The sequence below is a fragment of the Chlorocebus sabaeus genome, chromosome 20 (genome assembly GCF_047675955.1).
Source record: "Chlorocebus sabaeus isolate Y175 chromosome 20, mChlSab1.0.hap1, whole genome shotgun sequence".
Classification (NCBI taxonomy): domain Eukaryota; kingdom Metazoa; phylum Chordata; class Mammalia; order Primates; family Cercopithecidae; genus Chlorocebus; species Chlorocebus sabaeus.
The window spans coordinates 113,772,418-113,792,874 of NC_132923.1; the positions used below are offsets into that span (position 1 = coordinate 113,772,418).

Below are 20,457 nucleotides of genomic sequence, written 5' to 3' on the forward strand. Positions count from 1 at the left end.
AAGAAGTGTGAGTACTCCACCAGCTGAACAGTTAACATGAATTATTCTCAGTATATAACTTATGTGATCTTACCTACCAATAAACATTTGAGAGAAATGTTTAATTCTAATAAGATAATAGAACCAAATTGAGTTCTGTTGAGAAACCTTCATCATGGCTTGCAATGTTGTTGGAAATTCTTAATTCGAATCTTGTTTTTATTGATGTAACATGGGTTTTTTTTTGTCTTAAAAATGAGGATTGCAAGACCTATATGACAGTTGCTAGTTTATTTCTTCATAGTGTGATACGATAATAGGAATTTCCAGAAATTCCCCTCTTGAGTTTTGTCCTTAAGAAGTATTATAAAAGTAATTAACTTTCTTTTCTTTTCAGAAAGTACAGTAACATCTCGATCAACCTGTTAATGCTTTGGAAGGGATATCATTAAATGGATTGATCTTAAACATAATCAAATATAGATAACTAGTTCAAAGTCAGCCATGTATTGAAAATGTTAAGTCTAGTTTATACCTAACATTGATAATTGATATGATATTCATTCTAAATTTCATGGCCATTGTGTGTGTGTTTCAGAAGTTAAGAATACAAAATTAGTAAGTCGTTAAGAATACAAAATTAGTAAGTCATGGTCATTGCCTTCAAATAATTTAGAGAAGATTGTAGGAAGCAATAAAATATTTAAATAGTAGTGATAATCATCAAGCCAAATGTTCCAGAAACACCATTGGAAGTTTGAAAGGTGTCCTGTGCTCCTAAGAAAATATTCAGATTATAATTGCAATACATGAATAATGAATAATTAGATTAGGACAGCAGAAGAGTTTGTAAAATGTATATATTCTGATTTTTTTTAGCCAACTAAAAAAATTAAGCTTAATGTTCACTGGATATGATCAAGTAACTTGATTTTTAAGAATTTTCACCTATCTAGTTCAAATTTTATTTAAAGAAAATATTAAAATGTAAAGGTGGAGTGATTGAGTGTGTTAATCTGAAGGAACGAAGGTGAAGGTAGGTTTCCTAATATTTTTATTTTTCCGTTGCTGAAAACTTAAGGCTTCATGTGAGAAATCCTTGGTCAAAACTGAATTAATGATCACTTTTCTGAACCATTTCTTTCCTCCCTGAAGAAAAACAGACATACAGATGTTGCTTGGTTGAAATTGAATAGATTTACCAAAAATAACATTTTAATCCGTTTCCCATAACTCATAAGGTTCCCTATGAAATCAGGTTGTTCCATTCCTCACTGTGGCTTATGAAACTGGTTAATCTAGTGTCCAATATACATTTTTTGTATTATAGAACGTTAATACGTTTGACAGGAGTGACTGCTGAAGTGACTTCTTTAGAAAGAAAACATAGATGATGATAGCTCCTATTTAAACAAAACAAAAAACTCAGGACTACATGTCTCCTAAGAATGCATGGTTTAGCCTGGTATTCTAGCCTTTTCAGCTCTTCATTCTCTATTTATTATTTTTCACCCATAAACATTTTCTTTTTTAAGACCAGCCAGGCACAATGGCTCATACCTGTAATCCCAACACTTTGTGAGGCCAATACAGGCAGATTGCTTGGACCCAGGAGTTCAAGACTAGCCTAGGCGACATGGCGAAACCCCATCTCTACAAAAAATACAAAAATTGACTGGATGTGGTAGATCATGCCTATAGTCCCAGCTGAGGTGGGAGGATCACTTGAGCCGAGGAGGTTGAGGCTCCAGTGTGCCATAATGGTGCCACTTGCCACTGTACTCCAGCATGGATGACAGAACGAGACTCCGTCTTTAACAAAAAGAGTTCTAAGACCCATAAACTGCCATCTGGCACTTTTAGCATGAGAGAACCGAGGTTAACACATTGAAATGGTTATAATTTCATTCAAAAGCAAACTAATACTGAGTATTTCCGGTGTGCTGCCATTGTCTTAAATACCTTATGTTAACTTACTAAACTTCATACTAACCCTGTAAAGTAAGTATAAATGTGGATACTAGACACACGTATTTTAGTCCAAGGCCTGTCAACTAGAAGTCGCCCATCTAGTGTTGAACCTAGATAGATCTGATACCAGAACTCATTTTTTGTTTTACGAGATGGGGTCTGTCTTTGTTGCCCAGGCTGGAGCGCAGTGGCACGAATTCCTAGGCTCAAAGCTATCCTCCTGCCTCAGCCTCCCAAAGTGCTGGAATTACAGATTTGAGCCACCACGCGTGGCCCAGAACTCATATTTTAAACACCACTCTGTACTGCCTTCTGGATTTTACTTGTTCTGTGCAATCATATTAGGTAAATGTCATTAGGCTTCTTTGAAAAATTGGTTTACTACTCACTAGCTGGTTATGCTAATGGTTTCTCCAGCCCAGGACTATAGGTGGGGCCAACAACTGGTATTCCAGAAATAAGAACAAAAATGATTTTCTGTTGTAATATTAAGATTAATGATAGCCTCTCAATAGCTCAGAAACTTCTGTTTTGTAAATTGTGTGCTGTCAGTAAGTATAGCCTTCACTAATTGAACAATGCCCATTTTGAGACTTTCCCAGTTTCTCAAACTGCTTTTTTTGTGCTTGTGACTTTTGTCACACATTTACTAAACATTTTGTGATTCAACCCTTTTGCCAGTTTCCAATGATCTCCTAGTTAGAGTGTTTCAGAATTTGTTTCAAATTGTTTTTAATAAAATTGAGCCAGGCTGTGGTATTTTATCTGCAACTTACTACAATTTTACGTGTAATTCAATTTTATCCTTAACTTCTTCTCTCCAGATTGGAGTTCTTATTCTTTGAAGTCAAAAGCCACTTTATTTCTGTGAATACTTCCTTTGCACTGTTTTGTACCTTCCGTGGCTTTCTATCACGTCTTTGAAGTGGCTACTGGAAGGTAATGAAGTATGCTGGATGCATATATATTAACCATGGTTTTGTGTCATGTTAATCATCCTTTAAAAAAAAAACAGTCCTTCCAAATTATCCCCAGTTGTTATCTTTCTGTTTGTGTGTGTGTGTTTTAGAAGTGAGGCGTTAGGCCGGGCGTGGTGGCTCATGCCTGTAATCCCAGAACTTTTGGAGGCCGAAGTGGGTGGATTACCTGAGGTCAGGAGTTCAAGACCAGCCTGGCCAACATGGTGAAACCCCGTCTCTACTAAAAATACAAAAAAGAAGTAGCCGGGCTTGGTGGCGGACGCCTGTAATCCCAGCTACTCGGGAGGCTGAGGCAGGAGAATCACTTGAGCCCGGGAGGTGTAGGTTGCAGTGAGCTGAGATCTTACCATTGCGCTCTGACCTGGGCTACAGAGCGAGACTCCAAGAAGTTGTGCATTATTCCCATTTCATTTCATGATTTGCCTAGGCATGCATCATAGAAGAAAGATAAAACAGGGCTGGATGTGGTGGCTCACGCCTATAATCCCAGCATTTTGGGAGGCCGAGGTGGGTGGATTACAAGGTCAGGCATTCAAGACCAGCCTGGACAACATAGTGAAACTCCATCTCTACTAAAAATATGAAAAATTAGCCAGGCGTGGTGGTGCATGCCTGTAATCCCAACTACTCGGGAAGCTGAGGCAAGAGAATCACTTGAACCTGGGAGGCAGAGGTTGCAGTGAGCTAAGATCATGCCACTGCACTCCAACCTGGGTGATAGATCAAGACTCTGTCTCAAAAGAAAAAGACAGAACCAGAATTTATTTCCTGGTAGATTTTCACTAACTTTGATTCCTGGAGAAAGGCTGTAGTGGAATTCATAAGCAAAGTTAAATGGCATCCTGATTTCCTGTTAACTTTGAGAAAATCTATTGTCTTTTTGAGACAGAGTCTCACTGTCATCAAGGCTGGAGTGCAGTGGCATGATCTTGGCTCACTGCAGCCTCCGCCTCCTGGGTTCAAGCAGTTCTCCTGCCTCAGCCTCCCGAGAAGCTGGGACTACAGGTGTGTACTACCACACCTGGCAAATTTTTGCATTTTTAATAGAGATGGAGTTTCACCATTTTGACCAGGCTGGTCTCAAACTCCTGACGTCAAGTGGTCTGCCCACGTTGGCCTCCCAAAGTGCTGGGATTACAGGCATGCGCCACCTCAGCCAAGAAAATTGTTCTCTGATAGTAAAAGGTCATATGTATATCTTGTTGATTGAATAAATAGCCAGCAATATCAGAACTGGGACTTAATGACCTGGAAAGTATTAATGAAAGCCAGACTGGCTGTAGTTATATTTAGCACCAAGACCAACTTCAGAATTTCAAACGGATATCTATCTGTCTTACAAGGTGCCCTCAGTTGTTTTGGGGTTCCATCTAGCTGTGTTCTGCCTGGGATTAGTTACAGAATTTAGTTGCTGTTCAGTCAAAGCCGGTGGGTAATAGCAGCAGTAATCTTCAGGTCATTTCGGCTGCCTTTTTTCCTCCCAGTTGTTATTCTCGATCCTTTATTTTTGACACAGTTGGATAAACTTCCAAACTGTTCTAGCTTTTGCTGGTTCTATTTGATCCATAATTCCGTGTTTTTTGTTGGCCCTATAACACTTCTTCCCATATCTTTTTGTCCCGCATTAGGGGCTTCATCCACTGGTTGGGGCTCTACTGGATTTTAATATACTCCCAAGTCATATCTCTAACCACAGTCTTTCACTTTACAATCTCGTATGTGCCTCCAGATCACATGAAACTTGATAATGTTGAAAAACAGTTACAAGCATGTGTTCACTTAGAAACATGTAGTGAATATCAGTATTCCAGGCACTGACACTGTGCAGTCACGGGTATACAGGGGGAACAGCTGTGAAAGGAAACAAAACCTTATAGGCTTAGCCATGAAAATTGTGAGTTTGGAAAGCACCTTTTGATCCCACCAATTGAAATCTTAATAGTTCTTTTGTTGAATTTTCTGTTAAGTCGTGGTGATTCTTCTCTGTGATGTCTTTTTCTTAATATCTCTAGTCATTAATCTAATATCCTAAGGTGATGGTTTTTAATGACTTGGAACAAATGTAGAAAAAAATACCAGACCAGCCATAAGCAATAACAGCTATAGTTTAGTACTTGGAGTTCTAATCAGTTGATTAGGAAACTTATATTAAAAACCTTCTAGGAATTCAGCAGTATTTTGTAAGTGAATTTTATTTTATTAATTACAACAGCTTTTATATCAGATTCAGACTATATTGAATGTTAGAAGGTCATTTTTATGCTAGATATTCTAGGTACTGAAAATACATCAGTGAATAAAACAGGCTGTCTCCTATGGAGCTAATGTTCTGTTAAAGGAGACAAAATTAATTTACATTTAGTCTGTTTGATATATTCCAAAATCCAAGACTTACAGGGTGGGAAGCACTGCTGTGGGCCTTAAAAGTAACTTCCTGGATTATTATAGCCCTCTTCCTCGTCATCCTGCCCAGTCCCTCCTGCTATCCTATTTGTCCTACACAGTTGTCATAATCATCACACAGACACCCACATGCCTACTATGTCATGGTGTCAAGTTTAAATTCTTGAAGTTTGAGACCTTTCATATACTTGGCATCTTATGTTTCCTTTAAACCTTTTATCAATTTCCCAGTCTGTCTGCAGTTCTGCCTAAGACTTTTCTGTCATCCTTAGGAGGGTTATGCTGATTGTTTGCCCAGTACTTTGGTCCACCTTGCTTTAACCCATTGCTTTCTAGCAATTATTTTGGCAGTTACTTCATTTTCCTAAGACAAAGATTAGAATGTATTGTCACTGGTGAAATAATAGAAATATATGGTTGAGCCATATACAAAATAACTTATAGACTCCAACCAGTGGCCCTCTTCAGGGAGTATTTGGAATCATTTAAGTGACAGTTTGACAACAAATTTGGACTGAATCTTAATATCTAGATGCTGTGTGTAACAAAATCTGTAAATAGAAAATATAAAATGGTTAGAATTAGTCCATATGAGAGTTTACATTCAGAGGTTTGGAGGGCAAACCTAGTGACTCAAAGGGAACTTCTGAAGATTTCTTGCTCTTGACTATTACATAGAGCAGTCTCTTGCTTCACAGTTGTCAAAATCCCACTTCATGAACGCTCACAGACCAAGTGGCAGAAAACAACCCAGTTGTTTTCCCAGTTGTTTCTATTCCTAAAAATTGCATAGTTGGGTACATATCGTATTCTGTTGTATTTTCTGAAAGCAAGGGTACTGTCATGTTCTTGTGGTCTGTGTGCATATCGCTGTAGTTATCCATGCTATAGATAAAACTGTTGAAAAGAATTATTTAATTGCGGTGATAAACTCCCTTAGATGGACTCTGTTAGACGTGCCTCCTTATGGTGTTTGTGCCTTAACTGTCTCTTCTAGGGGAAATTAATGTACGAAAGAAAGGCTTCTTGATATTTAGACCTTAGACTTGATATCTAATCCAACACCCTCCCTCCCCCATTTATAGGAATATTACTCATTTATTGAGTACTACTATATGCCAGACACAAAAAGCTAGGTACTTTGTTTTATTTTTAGATCCACAATAACCTTAATTTAGGTAGTAGTATCCCTGTTTTACTAGTGAGAAAACTGAGGCCCAGAAAGGTTAAATTATAATTGTATGGCTAGTTTGTGACAACTACAGATACTGCAACTAAAAATTTACCTTTCTGTTTTTTTTTCATTCTTTCTCTAGAAATACATATTTAGCTCTTTAGAGCTAGTAACAGTATATTTTTTAGGTTAGACTTATTGTGGGAAGTTTTGAATTTAAAAACTAAAAAAAAAAAAAAAAAGGTTTATTCTAAAGGTTTAAATTTTTTAAATTTTAATCTGCTGTTATGTGCTTCTGTTACCCCTGACCTTAGTGTTGCAGGATACTTTCTTATCCATATTTTGTGATTGATATATGTGTGATTCTTTGTATGTACAAAAGCTTGAGCTTGAGGTTTTTAGAGGAAACGAATAAAAGAAATTAAGTTGGTTGAATTAAGTATGGCTTGCTGGATTTGGTTATTCCCACAGCAAACTTGAGCATTCAGGTTTACCCATGATTAAGGGTGCTGATACTACATATATGTGCGTTCTGCCTTCCGTCTCTTTTCTAATATCAATAGTATTAATTGATGCCAGGCAAGAGGAGTGCTGCCATATTTGGGTCAGCTACTTTGTCAAGAGAGTATTTTGCAGAATGCACCTGAAGCTGTTCTGAAAGTTAAGTATCATTAAATACATTGTCAAACCCTGAAGTTGAAATTCCAGCCATTCAGGGAGCCCCTCAGGGAGATCACTGCTTTTCCCTTGCAAAAATAAAAATAGTAGCCTATAAAATACTATTTAAATATATACTCTATGTCTAATTCTAATAGCTAGTATTTGTGAAGTGCTGAGTAAGTGCCAAGTGCTGTTCAAATTGCTTTTTAGGCTCACACCTATATAATCCCAGCACTTTGGGAGGCCAAGGCAAGAGGATTGCCATCTTGAAATTTTTTTTTTTAAGTACTTTTTAGGTGTTCTTTTAAATGATTCTACTTTACAGATGAAGACACTGATGTGCAGGGAAGTTTAATTCACCTTTTTTTTTTTTTTTTTTTCCTCAAGTTTACAGCAGGTATTTAGTCATTGAGCCATCATTCAAATCGTAATAACTAGTCTTTACAAAATAGAGCCCCAGAGTGCTACAGATAAAAAGTTTTTGTTTTGCTTTGCTTTTTAACTTTGGTGTTGTCTCTTTCCCTTTCTTTCTCCCCTCATCTTCTCTCTACCCTATGATCTGTTTTGGATTTTTCTCATTATATATAAGCTTTAACTTTTGCTTTTCTTCCTTTTTTTTTCCCCCTTTATTTCTTTTTGAATGGTTTTAGTGTTTGTGGGAGCAGAAAACTCTGGAAATGTATTCATAAGTTTAGAAATTATATAAGACACTTCAGAATAATAATACTTCATTGTTTTAGAAATTTCCATTTTGAATTATGTTGTTTATGGGGAGGGCTATTAAAGTGTTCTCTACCAATTTATGATACATTTTAGATTTCCCACTTTTTTTCTGGATATCTGTCAGGAGATGGTGTAGAGGTTTGGTAAGTAATACAGTTTGATTTTGTATGTCTCAAGGGTTACTCATTCAGTCACATATTTGAGTTTATTTTATTCTGGCCTTTTTTCCCTGTGGGGATTCTGTTTGCAGTATTAATTGAAAATCTTTATGTTAATGCTAATTTTGATTTTTTTTTCCACTAGCATGTATTGGAGCACTCAGGCTTGAAGAAGGACATAGGTAAAAAGTATAATATGGAACATTTTCTAACATTAGGGTTGTGAAAATTCTTTTATTGTTTAGTTGCATACTTGGCATATTCAATCTGAAAAAAATTATTTATAAAACAATTTAAAAGATAATGTTTAAGCCAAAACAGTTATTTATATTTCAGTTCTCTTTTATTTTTATAAATAAAACATTAATTTCTTTAATCACAAAGGTCAAGAAAGGTTATCTCATGTTACATTAGGACATACTTAGGACTTCAAAGTATTTCCCTTCCGTGTGAAATTTTATCCAGAAGACTTGAATTACTTAATTGTAAAGTGACTAGCAAACGTGAATCTAAAACATGGTTTCAGTTTTTCAGAATCAGGTCTGCTTTGTCCCTAAATGCTTTCTTATTTCCCCAGAGCCCTTATTGGATTTAAGCCCCATATCATATCTCACATACCTGAGACAGACATACCACAGTGAACCCTGCATGTCTTTGTTAGTTCTTTTCCGTGCCTAGAGGTTGTAGAAGACCAAGGAACCTTGGAAGTGACTTACTCTTTTGCTTCATAAAGTTCCTTTAAAACAGCCTTTATTTTAATATATTAACAAGGTTATGTCACGCATTTTTAAATTTTAAGGTTAATTTAGTCATTAATTTTGTCAAACAAGTGTTCTTTGGAAACTAGGTATCTTCAGTGTCTTTTACTTGGAGTTACTTGAAGTTTGCTTAAACTTTATTCACATGGAGTAGAACTTCCTAGTTAAATGATTGAAAAGGACTAGTTCTGCGAATCTGTGAGAACATGAGCTTCTGCAAATGCATAATATAAATTCTCTCTCCTTTTTTTAAAAAAAAAACTTTATTTTTACAAACCTAGATCTCTTCCTGCTTTGATTTGTCTTTATCATATCTTTCAGAACAAGCCTTTGATGGAATTCTAGGAAAGGTTGAGATTAAGAATATATTAAAAATATATATATATATATTTTTGAGACGGAGTCTCGCTTTGTCGCCCAGGCTGGAGTGCAGTGGCCGGATCTCAGCTCACTGCAAGCTTCGCCTCCCGGGTTTACGCCATTTTCCTGCCTCAGCCTCCCGAGTAGCTGGGACTACAGGCGCCTGCAACCACGCCCAGCTAGTTTTTTGTATTTTTTAGTAGATATTCCACTTTGTACATTCTGTTTATATTATAGTAAACTAAGTTAGCAAGATAAAATTAGGAATTTCACCCAAGGTATCAATCAGATGGAACCATTAGTCCACTGAAGAATTTACTTTTTAAAAAAAGTTAGTGGAGGAAAGGCGATGCTGCTGCTTAAAAGTAATCAGAAATAAAGATGGTAAGCATCATATTATACATGGTAAATATATACAAGTTTTGTCAATTTAAGAAAAAATACAAAGATGGTAAGGCATCTTTGAAATTAATTTGTTGTCAATAGGAAATTTCATCTGATATATATAAATTTTGTTTCATAGAGCAAGGAGAAATGGTGTAAATAATACAAGTGTGGCTATTGACATTTGAAAATGTCCATTTATTTTTGAAGTGACTCCCCCCACAGATTATATAACTGTATAATCAAATACAGATTTTTTCACTTTTCCTCCTTGCTTTAGCATTTTTTAAAAAGTTACCTGAAAGTTCAGTTTAGATTGAAAAATAAGGGCCTGATTAATAGCGCTGTCTATGATGGTATTAGAGTACATATGTTAGTATTTTCATGAAAGAGGAAGAGAGCAATAACTGATTTGCCAATGATTAAAAGATAGTGGCGACATTTTCCTTTGAAAGTTTGGGCTAGAAATTTATAACCTTTGGCCCATGAAGCTATAGTAGCTTCAGTCACTGCTTCCATGCCACATCTCTACCTAAAGGGAAGGTGGAATCTGCCGCCCTTTTTTTTTTTTTTTGAGACGGTGTCTCACTCTGTCGCCCAGACTGGAGTGCAGTGGCACAATCTTGGCTCACTGCAACTTCCACATCTCAGGTTCAAGCAGTTCTTCTGCCACCACGCCTGGCTGATTTTTGTCTTTTTAGTAGAGATGGGGTTTCACCGTGTTGGTCAGGCTGGTCTTGAACCCTTGACCTCAGGTGAGCCGCCATGCCTGGCCTGAAGCCACCTTCTCAAAAGTAACTTCCATTCTCTTTGTCCCTGACAGTCTGCTGGTGACCATGATTTCTAAGGCTCACTCATGGGACCAAAGGCCAGAAGAAAGGGAGGAGGGTGGTAACCAGATAAACTTTGCAATCCCTTTGATATGACCTTTTGGGTGAGAATTTTTATGAAAAGTAATACATACTTCTACTATAGATCTACCTCTAGTTTCAACCTCTAGTTTTAACACTGATTTTTTTCCCTTAATTTCCAGAAGCATGATATAATATCTTTTTCAAAGAAAGTGGGAAGAATGTCCACAGATGTTAGCAGAAGACAATTATGCAGGGAAAATATTTTCTCAAATTAAAATTTTAAACAAAAGTTTGCAGGGAATGCAGTGGGGTTCAGCATTAGGGAGATAGGAGATGATAAAAATACATATTAAATAATTTGTAGCCTGATATACTTTCTATGTAGATTGCTTACAATTAACATGAAATGAGCATTTCATTCCTCAAACATGCAGTTGGGGAAAAATGGGGAGCCAGGCTGGAGGCACAGATTTGCACCAGATGCTCTGTATCCAGATAGCAGAAATGATTAACAGCACTGGTATCCATCAGTCCCAGAGCAGAAGCATCTCCAGAGGGGGACATCTGTAAATCCTGAATCTGATCACCTCATCATCATTAGGCAATGGATAGGATAAGGCTTCATGAAGAGAATTTTGGTGGCTTTAGATAGTTGAGAAAGTATATATAGGAAAAAACTGTAAATCATGTCCAAGATTTTTTTTCTAACTCTTTATCCTGACATTGCTAACATCTCACAACTAAAATAATCTTAACAGACACTTGATTAGTTTTTAAAAATGCATTTTCATGACATGAGACTACAGAAATTGGCATTTTCTTAAGACGTAGTTTACATTTGACTGCTTACTATGTCCAGGGCATCCCCAAATTGGGAGAGATTGCCAAGTCAGTTGCCATTTTGCCTGCCTTTTACCAAGGACTAGCCTGCAGGTTCAGTTTTGCTCTTGACTTTGGCCCTGAATTGAGAACTGAGTGGAAGTATGGAGACAAAGCCAGCAGCTTTACTCAAAAAATATATATGAGTCTAGTATTTTTTTGTTTTTGAAAGACATGTTACTGAGACCGACCCAGTCAGGGGTCACTGAAGATTGGATTAAATAAAACAATAATGTTATTCATGTGTTTGAAATTAATATTTTAAAGAACCACAGACACACTTTAAAATGTAACTGGATTTGCTGTATAGGCCAGAGAAATATGGCTGTTACGATGAAGGCATAACTTGTCTGGTTCTTGATTATTTACACCATTAGAGAAGAATGCAAATATGAATAGCGCAGAGTAGTTTAACTTTAGAACTTTTTCTCATGTCCAGTGTTCAGTTTCTTATAAACCAGGCATGAACAGAAACAAAAAATAATTCTCCAGATCATGAGGTTGTCTTCATCCTAAACACAGAGGTATAATAATTACATTTCTCAGAAGTTCCCCCTCTGTTTAGAGTCTCAAGGGCAATTGAGATGTCAGTGAGGCTGTGATTAAATGTATTGGATATTGGAGGATTTTAAATACAAACAAGTATTACAGGTGTTACCACTGACCCTGAAGGTAAGATTTACTATGAAAATTTATAATGCAAGGAAGAATGATCATTTTCAAAATATACACTTTGCAACTTAAGTTGGCTGTCACAACAACAAAATCCTACAAACCAGGATGTCTAAGAGCAGAAGTCTGTGGTTGCCAACTCTCAAGCCTCTTAGCTTAATCCAATCTAGGATGCATTTCCACTCTGCAACAAACAGTATTTGTTTTTGCCTTCTTTGCAGATAACAGTTTTAATGCAGGTACTGCCCACAGATTAGCTTTGAGCAGTGTCTTTTTGCTTTGGTTTTTTGATTTGTTTGGTTTGTTTTGAGACTGAGTCTCACTCTGTCGCCCAGGCTGGAGTGCAGTGGTGCGACCTTAGCTCACTGCAATCTCTGCCTCCCGGGTCAAGTGAGTCTCCTGCCTCAGCCTCCCAAGTAGCTGGGATTACAGGCGTGAGGCACTGTGCCCAGCCAAGCAGTATCTTTTTGCTTTAAGTAACTTACATATACATTTGTTTTCCTTTTGAATGTTTCTTTTTAGTTGCAAACTAAGAAACACTGAGCTCAGCATTCATATATTTGCAAACTCTTTAATTTCTCAGTTTGTTTTCTCAGAAAAAATGCAGTTTCTTTTCTTTTTTAAATTTAATTTTTCTTTGTTTTTCTTTATAAAGTGAAGAGTAGGTAGCATGAATTCCTCTTGCCCTTTGCTATTTCAGTCTGGCATCAGTAGCAGTTGTTGCTGTGTCCAGTTTTCATCCATGGATTTTTCTGGGATTGAAGATGTGTTGAGTTCAATGTTGATTATTTAATTGGGCAGTATAAGTAAATTCAGTGGCTCTCCTTCCAGTTTAGTGATTACTGAATATCATCCATGATATTTTATATTTCTTACACTTCTAGAATGCTAGCCTGAAAAGAGAAGTTGTAAGTCAGGGACAGTAGTATGCGCCTCTAGTCTCAGCTAGTTGGGAGGCTGAGGTTTGAGCCCAGGCCTTCATGGCTGTGGTGCACAGTGACTGTACTTGTGAATAGCCACTACACTCCAGCCTGGGCAACATAGCAAGACTCCCAACCCTTAAGAAAAAAAGAGAAGAGAGAAAAAAATAGAAGTTATGGAGAGGGAGGAGGATACTTGAATACTTTGACCATACTTGGCATAATAGACATTTTGAGGGCTTTTTGTTTTTCCTTAAAATTCTTCTGAATCAGTTTTCATTGTTTCTAGTCATTATATTTATCATTAATGAATTCATATTCTGCTCTAGCCCCTAAAGATAGTTTGATACGCTAACTTTTGTTTTGCCTTTCTAGCTGCTAAGATAGATAATGGTTATTGCACAATGCACGTTTTTAAATGGTCTCCAGTGTGGATTGCTTCTGAGCTGCTGATGGATTGAATACATTGAGAAGGAATGTGTCATTTGGAATCCAGGACCAGTCAGCAAGGATAACTGCCTGATTTTATGGTCAGAATGCTCTAACTCTTACGGCATACTGATGACTTTTTTTTCCATTTTCCAAAAAAGCAAGTTTTGTCAGTCTCAGTGTTTCTGTGATCTAGCTACTCACAATTCCATTCCCAAAGTAGTGACCTAGTTCTGTCACTTGGGTTTCAAAGGGAGTTGAAGTGTCACTGAGTGAGTACAGCAAACCTGTTTAATGATTTATAGGAAGCAAAGAAAAAGAATTTTGTTTGCTAACCTAGAAGTATATCAAATTTTGGTTTAATTTATAATTTTGCAAAGTATGAAGACATTTCCTGGCTAACTCTAGATGAATTACTCAATATTTTCTCTCCTATCTTAATGAAGTTAATTTTAATGATAATTTCCTATAACCAAGAAAACAGTTGAGTTAAATAACCCTTATCTTTTTAACTTAAAGCTTATACTACTAATAATCATATAACATTCACTTCCTTTTTTCTGACTTAATTGGTAGGTAAATAAAATATTTCAAATTTGATTGGCAAATTGGAAAATCACTTAGAACAATCTGCTAGTATTTTTTATGCCCTTTGTTTTTTCCTTTACACATTTATAGTGCAAAATAAATCAAGGACAAAGACTCACACTGAATTGAACAACTTGTGTTTGGCCTTCATGGGAATTAGAACTTTTTTCCCCTCAACATTTATTAAAGGAACATACAGAATTTCAGACTATAGCAAACTAATACCTTTAGCTTGACTAAGAGTTGATTTTCATTAAGGAACAGAACTTGTAATGTATTTCAACATACTTTAATGTATGACTCATCCCTGTTAAAGTTGTGAGACTCAGAACTATGCCCAAATCACTTAATTTTATGTCCTTCCCTGTTTACTGTGTCTGACCTTCAAGATTTCGTGACTGATGCTGAAATGGAAGCCAACCACTGCAGAAATTTGGGGGAAAGTGAGATCTGAAGAATGCAAGGGGAAGTAGGAATTCATTTCTAGCATTTCCAAACCTGCTTTATCGTGTCTGCTCCACCACAGTCAGAGGAAAAGACTGAGTTCATGGAAATTGCCAGCTAAGCCTTACATCTGTCTTTAATGTTTTTAGGAAATATACTGAAAAGGTAAGTGAGATGTCTGTTTTAAAGAAAGGCTCTTACTAGGTACCTTAAAACCAGTTGTTTCCTATTAGTATAAAGATGGGCAGCTTCTTTATTCCTAGCTTCACAAAGCCTTTCCCCTGTTCGGTGTGTTTCTCAGTGTTGTGGAGAAGGTAGTTTCTGAGCAGGGTGGTGCTTTTCCTCTGCTTCTCAGCAGCTAAGACAGAAATTGCACTGAAGTGTACAAAATGCCAATTTTTGTTCTGTTGTACTCAAATCCTTTTTTAAAAAAAATTATTTCAGTTGAGTCTTAGTTTTATTCCTCACTATATAGGAAAAAAAATCTTTAATGCCTCAAAGTTCTAGTCAGCATTACATTTGCTTTACTCTTATTTGCAGCAAATATGAGTAAAATTATAGGTTTTTAAAGGTCTCTAATAACATCCACCTATATTGGTTTTGTAGATAATCCATAAATTACCAGAAATGAATTATTCTACATTTATTATACACGTAATAGGTGTAGTGCCAGGCCCTGGAATATACTATTGGCATCATCTCATGTGATAAAAAGACACATTCTGCCATCCTGGAGCATACAAAGGTAGACTAGCATGTAGTTCATGTGCTCAAGGAGTTCGTTTTTATTGACATGATACAGACAGAATTGCAGTTTAGGGAGTCAAAATCTAATAAAATGAGACTAATTCCATTTTTCCTTTAATACTAATAACTAATGTGTAAATCTGAATAGGACACATTCTATATGAAAACTCTGTGTGTGCATCTGCACTAAATACTTTGTGTGTGCCAAGTACTGTTTTAAACTCTACATATATTTTTTTTAATCCTCAGAACTGTTCTCTGAAATAGGTACTAATACTAAAGCTTATTGTTTAAGGAAGGCAGAAATTAAGTAACTTGGCCTAAGTTTGCATAATTATGATCTGGGATCAATATTTGAACCCATATAGGCTGATTGCAGAGCCTGCACTCTTAATTTGAGTGTGATATTTATGTGCAGTACCTGGCTATAAGTACCCACAAAACATTTCAAATTCTTTATAAAATTTGCTTAGGTAAAAAGTACCAATTGCATAGTATGGTTATAAGTCTGGTAGTAGTTAGGCTTTTAACGAGACATGCTGCTTACTGCACCAAGGAGGCAACAAGGCTTTGAGAGCCCAAAATTCCCTTTCTTCAGCTCCTGCTTCCAAGACAGTCATTTTGCATGATAACCCTTTCCCCAAAAACACAGATACAAAATTTAAAGAACTGGAACAGAGGAAGCAGAGCTTATAGTAGTATATATATTTAGTGCCCTGTCCCTTAGGTCCACCCCTCTTTCTTTATTGATTGTGGACATTTTGTTTTAAATGCTAAATCATGAGAATATATGACTGCTGAGACTTTTCCAAGGATTTTTAAAAAAACAGATTAGGCTTTGTGCAGAAGTAAAGAAAAAGTGCTCTGAGAACCCCAGGTAGGTAATTTACTCCCTATTGTACAATAGTTTGTTTGAAACCTCTTCACCTCTATCCCTTAATGTTTTATGCTCTGTAAATCTGATTTTACCTTTAATAAACTTTTCTGAAGTGAGTGAGTTTTTTTGTCTTATTTCTCATTAGATTCTCTACCTTCTTTGTTCGCTTTATGTTATTGCCACTCTCTTCAAAACTGGTGGTTTAATTAAAGTGAGAGCATCTCCTATATACCTAGTACTGATGAGGATTAAAAAATATATGTGTGCCGGATGTGGTGGCACACACCTATAATCCCAGCACTTTGGGAGGCCTCAGGCAGGGAGGATTGCTTGAACTAATGAGTTCAAGATCTGCCTGGTCAATGTGGCAAAACCCCATCTCTACTAAAAATACAAAAAAGTAACTGGGTATGGTGTTGTGCACCTCTCACCCCAGCTACTCAGGAGGCTGAGAAGTGGGAGGGTCACTTGAGCCTGGGAAGTCAAGGCTGCAGTGAGCTGAGAACAAGCCACTGCACTCCAGCCTGGGCGACAAAGCAAGACCCTGTCTCCAAAGAAAAAGGAAAAAGTGCCAAGGGTTTGCTCCTAGTTCAGTGCAGTTTCCACCCAGTACTAAAACTTTGCAAATTTTTGAGGGAAAAAACAGAAGTTGTAGAATCAATATGAGCATTTGATTATATGGCAAGCAATTGTGGCAGAAAAAATTCACCCTAGTGAAATCAAGTTAACTATTCTGTGAATGAGATTAGCCAGAGGAACAATTTGTACCATGTATCTTTTAAATCACTGTTTCTCAAAGTTTAATGTGTATGGGAATCACCAGGGATCTTGTTAAAATGCAGGTTTTGATTTAGTAGGTCTGGGGTCAACCTGGAGAATTTGAATTTATTTTCTCTTTTTTTAAAAGTAGCAGTTTGAAATATATTTCACATACCATAAAATTCACTCTTTAAAACTGTCCAATTAACTGCTTTTTAGCATGTAGAATTATTCCACTATCACCATTCTAATTTCAGGACATTTTCACCATGAAAAAAAAACCTTGTACCTATCACTCCCCATCCCCCTCTCCCTTCCACCCTTTCCTCCTCTGCCAGCATCTGGCAACCGTTAATCCACTTTCTGCCTTAATTTACATCTTCTGGACATTTCATACATTATATAGACTTCTATACCTGGCTGCTTTCACTTAGTGTTCAAGGTTCATCCATGTTGTAGCATGTATCAGTACTTCATTCCTTTTTGTGGCTGAATAATACTCCATTGTATGGATATAGCACATTTTCTGTGTCCCTGCATCAGTTTCCATTTTTTGGCTATTATAATATAGCTATGAACATTTATGTACAAGATTTTGTGTGAAAGTATGTTTTCATTTCTGTTGGGAATATACCTAGGAGTGGAATTGTTGGGTCATATGGTAACGTTTTGAAGAACCGGGAAACTATTTTCTAAGGTGGCTGGACCATTTGAGAGTCTGCATTTCTGACAAGCTTCCAGGTGATACTGAATAGCAGGCTCTGGATTACGTTTTGACATCTATCAAGAAAACAGGAACATGAACTTTAACTGAATTCAGCTGCCAGAATCTGGCCAGCAGCAAAGAAGGTGGGGTGGTTTTGGTTTTCATAGGGCCTTGGTACCTCCAGTTTTCTACCATTAGTCTTAATGTACCTAGGCTTATTGTTCTGGCCTTTGAACTCTTCATGTAAATTGATATATCTGCTATCTAAAAAAGAGAATATTCATTTTTAGTTGAAAGAGGCATTTCTGAGTTGAGAATGGCCATACTGTCAGTGTGGTAACACTGTTTTTGATGGTGTTCTGCAAGCATGTTGATCCTTTCTAGGTGCCATCAGAGAAGGAAGGGTATGCTGGTGGAGCATGCACACGAATGATGTAATACATTGTAGTGGATGTTGGGACAGAGCAAAGGAGGGCAGATTCAAAGAAGACTTCCAGGAGACTGGGAGTTCTGAACTCAGTCTCTTTATTCATTCAACTAAGATTTAATGTAGGAGATCTAGATTCTGTGGGGGTTCAGATGAGGTAGGGATTACTTCTGTTTTATTTGAGGTAGGATGACAATGGGGGTAGGTGGTAGTAGAAATTAGAATGTTTCTTTGGGATGATAGTTGAAGTAAGCCAGGATTCTAGATATAGAGGTATATGAGAAGGGCGTGTTCTAAGATGAATAAAGCAGAGGAACTAAAATATAGAAGTCAAATGGCAGGACGTATACTAGCTATATTTACTGAATACTGTGTGCCTAGGTGCTGTGTTAAGCCTCAGGTGTACAGAAACATAAAACACGACCCTGCCTTGATAATTGCAAGTCAAGTGCAATATTTGAAGTGTAATACAATGTGATTTGTATAAAAAATAGGTGTATGGTAGAAGGTATAGATTATTTTTTAGGAAGGCATGATTCTCTTAACTGGTGGTTGGTTCTATTTGGTTTGACTCTTGGGTGCCTGAAGTGAAAGGAGTAGGAAATACAGATGTAAAGATAAGTTGAGCTGTTATTTACTGTTGTTTACTCTGGCAGAAATGGTCTAAAAAACTAAGCATATGATGAGTAATGAGGAGAGGGGAGCAGCAGGAGTCTGAGTTTGGGGTCCTTCCATTAGTTGCTGTGTGACTCTCCCTTGTGATCACTGATCTTTACTGGAGGTACAGAGTACCTGGTCTGGTCCTCAGTTTTAAGAAAATGAATTACCTAGTATACTCTTAAGGCCCAATTTGTGTACCCCGTAGTTGGAAAGTGTCAGCTGTCCTACAAAGATTGATTTATGAGCTGCATTCCAAAGCAACTTCTTATAACATATTTTCAACCTTTTGACTGTTCACAATCAAGAGTGCTTCATTCTTTTCCCATCCTGGTAGATAAAATGGCAAGACAAAATTTCCATGAGTTATATTGGACAGGTTTTTGTGCATTGTCTATTGTTGCATAACAAATTACCCCCCTAAAACTTAGTAGCTTAAAACAAACATTTATTATCCTCTGCAATTACTCTGAGTGAAGAATCCAAGAGCGGCTTAACTGAGTGATTCTGACTCTTCTTAAGAGGTTGCACGTGGGTGCAGTGGCTAACACCTGTAATCCCAGCACTTTGGGAGGCCGAGATAGGAGAATTGCTTGAGCTCAGGAGTTCAAGACCAGCCTGGGCAACAACAGTGAGACCTTGTCTCTACAAAAAAATTTAAAAATTAGCCAGGCATGGTGGCACATGCTTGTAGTCCCAGCTACTTGGGAGGCTGAGGCAGGAGGAGTGCTTGAGCCCAGCAGATCAACTGGTTGAGGCTTCAGTGAGCTGTAGTTGTGCCACTGCACTGCAGCCTGGGTGACAGAGGAAGACCATGTCTTTAAAAAAATAATAATCTGAAGGCTTGACTAGGGTTGCAGGATTTGCTTTCAAGGTAACTCACTCACGTGCCTGACTGCACCTCAGTTCCTAGGCAAGTGGACTTCTGCATATACTGACTATTCTCATGTAGCTGGTTTCCCCCACAAAGTGAGTAGGAAGCCTCAATTTCCACAGTATCTCACTGACCACACAGGTCAACCCTCTTCAGTATGGGAGGAGACTGCCCAGGGCTAGAATACCATGAAGTGAGAATCACTGAGGCCACCTTGGAGGCTGGCTGCCAAAACTTAGGATGAATTTGAGGCTACTTTCCTATTAAGTGTATAAAGCTGTCCTTTGATATGCAAACTTGGTAATACCTATTTGTGATCCTGATGCACTTTAATACTCTATAGTGACTTTTTCAAAAGCATTTTGACCTAAATGTAAATATATCACTCACTATGCATACATTTTTCTAAAAGGGAGTTTAATATCTACACCAGGATGAATTCTAGTATGTTTTAACGTATTTAAGGTGCTCGATAAATACTTGCTCAGCTAAAGTCAGGTGTGGTCATGCACATCCATGGCACTTGGAAGCTGAGGCAGAAGGATTGCTTGAGCCTGGGAATTTGAGGCTGTGGTGTGCAGTGTTCATGCCTCCGAATAGCCACTGCCCTTCAGCCTGAGCAACATAGACTGTTTTTTTGTTTGTTTGTTTGTTTTTGAGATGGAATTTTGCCCTTGTCGCCCAGGCTGGAGTGCAATGGCATGATCTCAGCTTGCTGCAACCCTGCAACCTCCGCCTCCCAGGTTCACGTGATTCTCCTGCTTCAGCCTCCTGAGTAGCTGGAATTACAGGCATGTGCCACCACACCCGGCTAATTTTTGTGTTTTTAGTAGAGACACCATGTTGGCCAGGCTGGTCTTGAACTCATGACCTCAGGTGATCCACCCTCCTTGGCCTCCCAAAGTGCTGAGATTACAGGCGTGAGCCACTGCATCCGGCTGAGACTGTCTCTTAAACAAAAAAAAAGTGCTCAACTGATAAGAGAGAATTAGCTTCCTCCTATTTTGGACTTACTTGATAAAGGCAGGTACTGGGAATCAATTTGGAGGCAGGTAAGAGTATGGCATCACTACC

The 20,457-nt window shown here is 37.5% G+C and overlaps 1 long non-coding RNA gene across 1 annotated transcript; it reads left to right on the forward strand.

The window, feature by feature from the left end:
- Positions 1-10,348: 10,348 nt before the first annotated feature.
- On the forward strand, positions 10,349-16,076 carry LOC103225400 (uncharacterized). The gene is made up of 2 exons (XR_494457.3): positions 10,349-13,405; positions 14,282-16,076. It is a non-coding gene; the product is annotated as an uncharacterized lncRNA (long non-coding RNA).
- Positions 16,077-20,457: the final 4,381 nt, after the last annotated feature.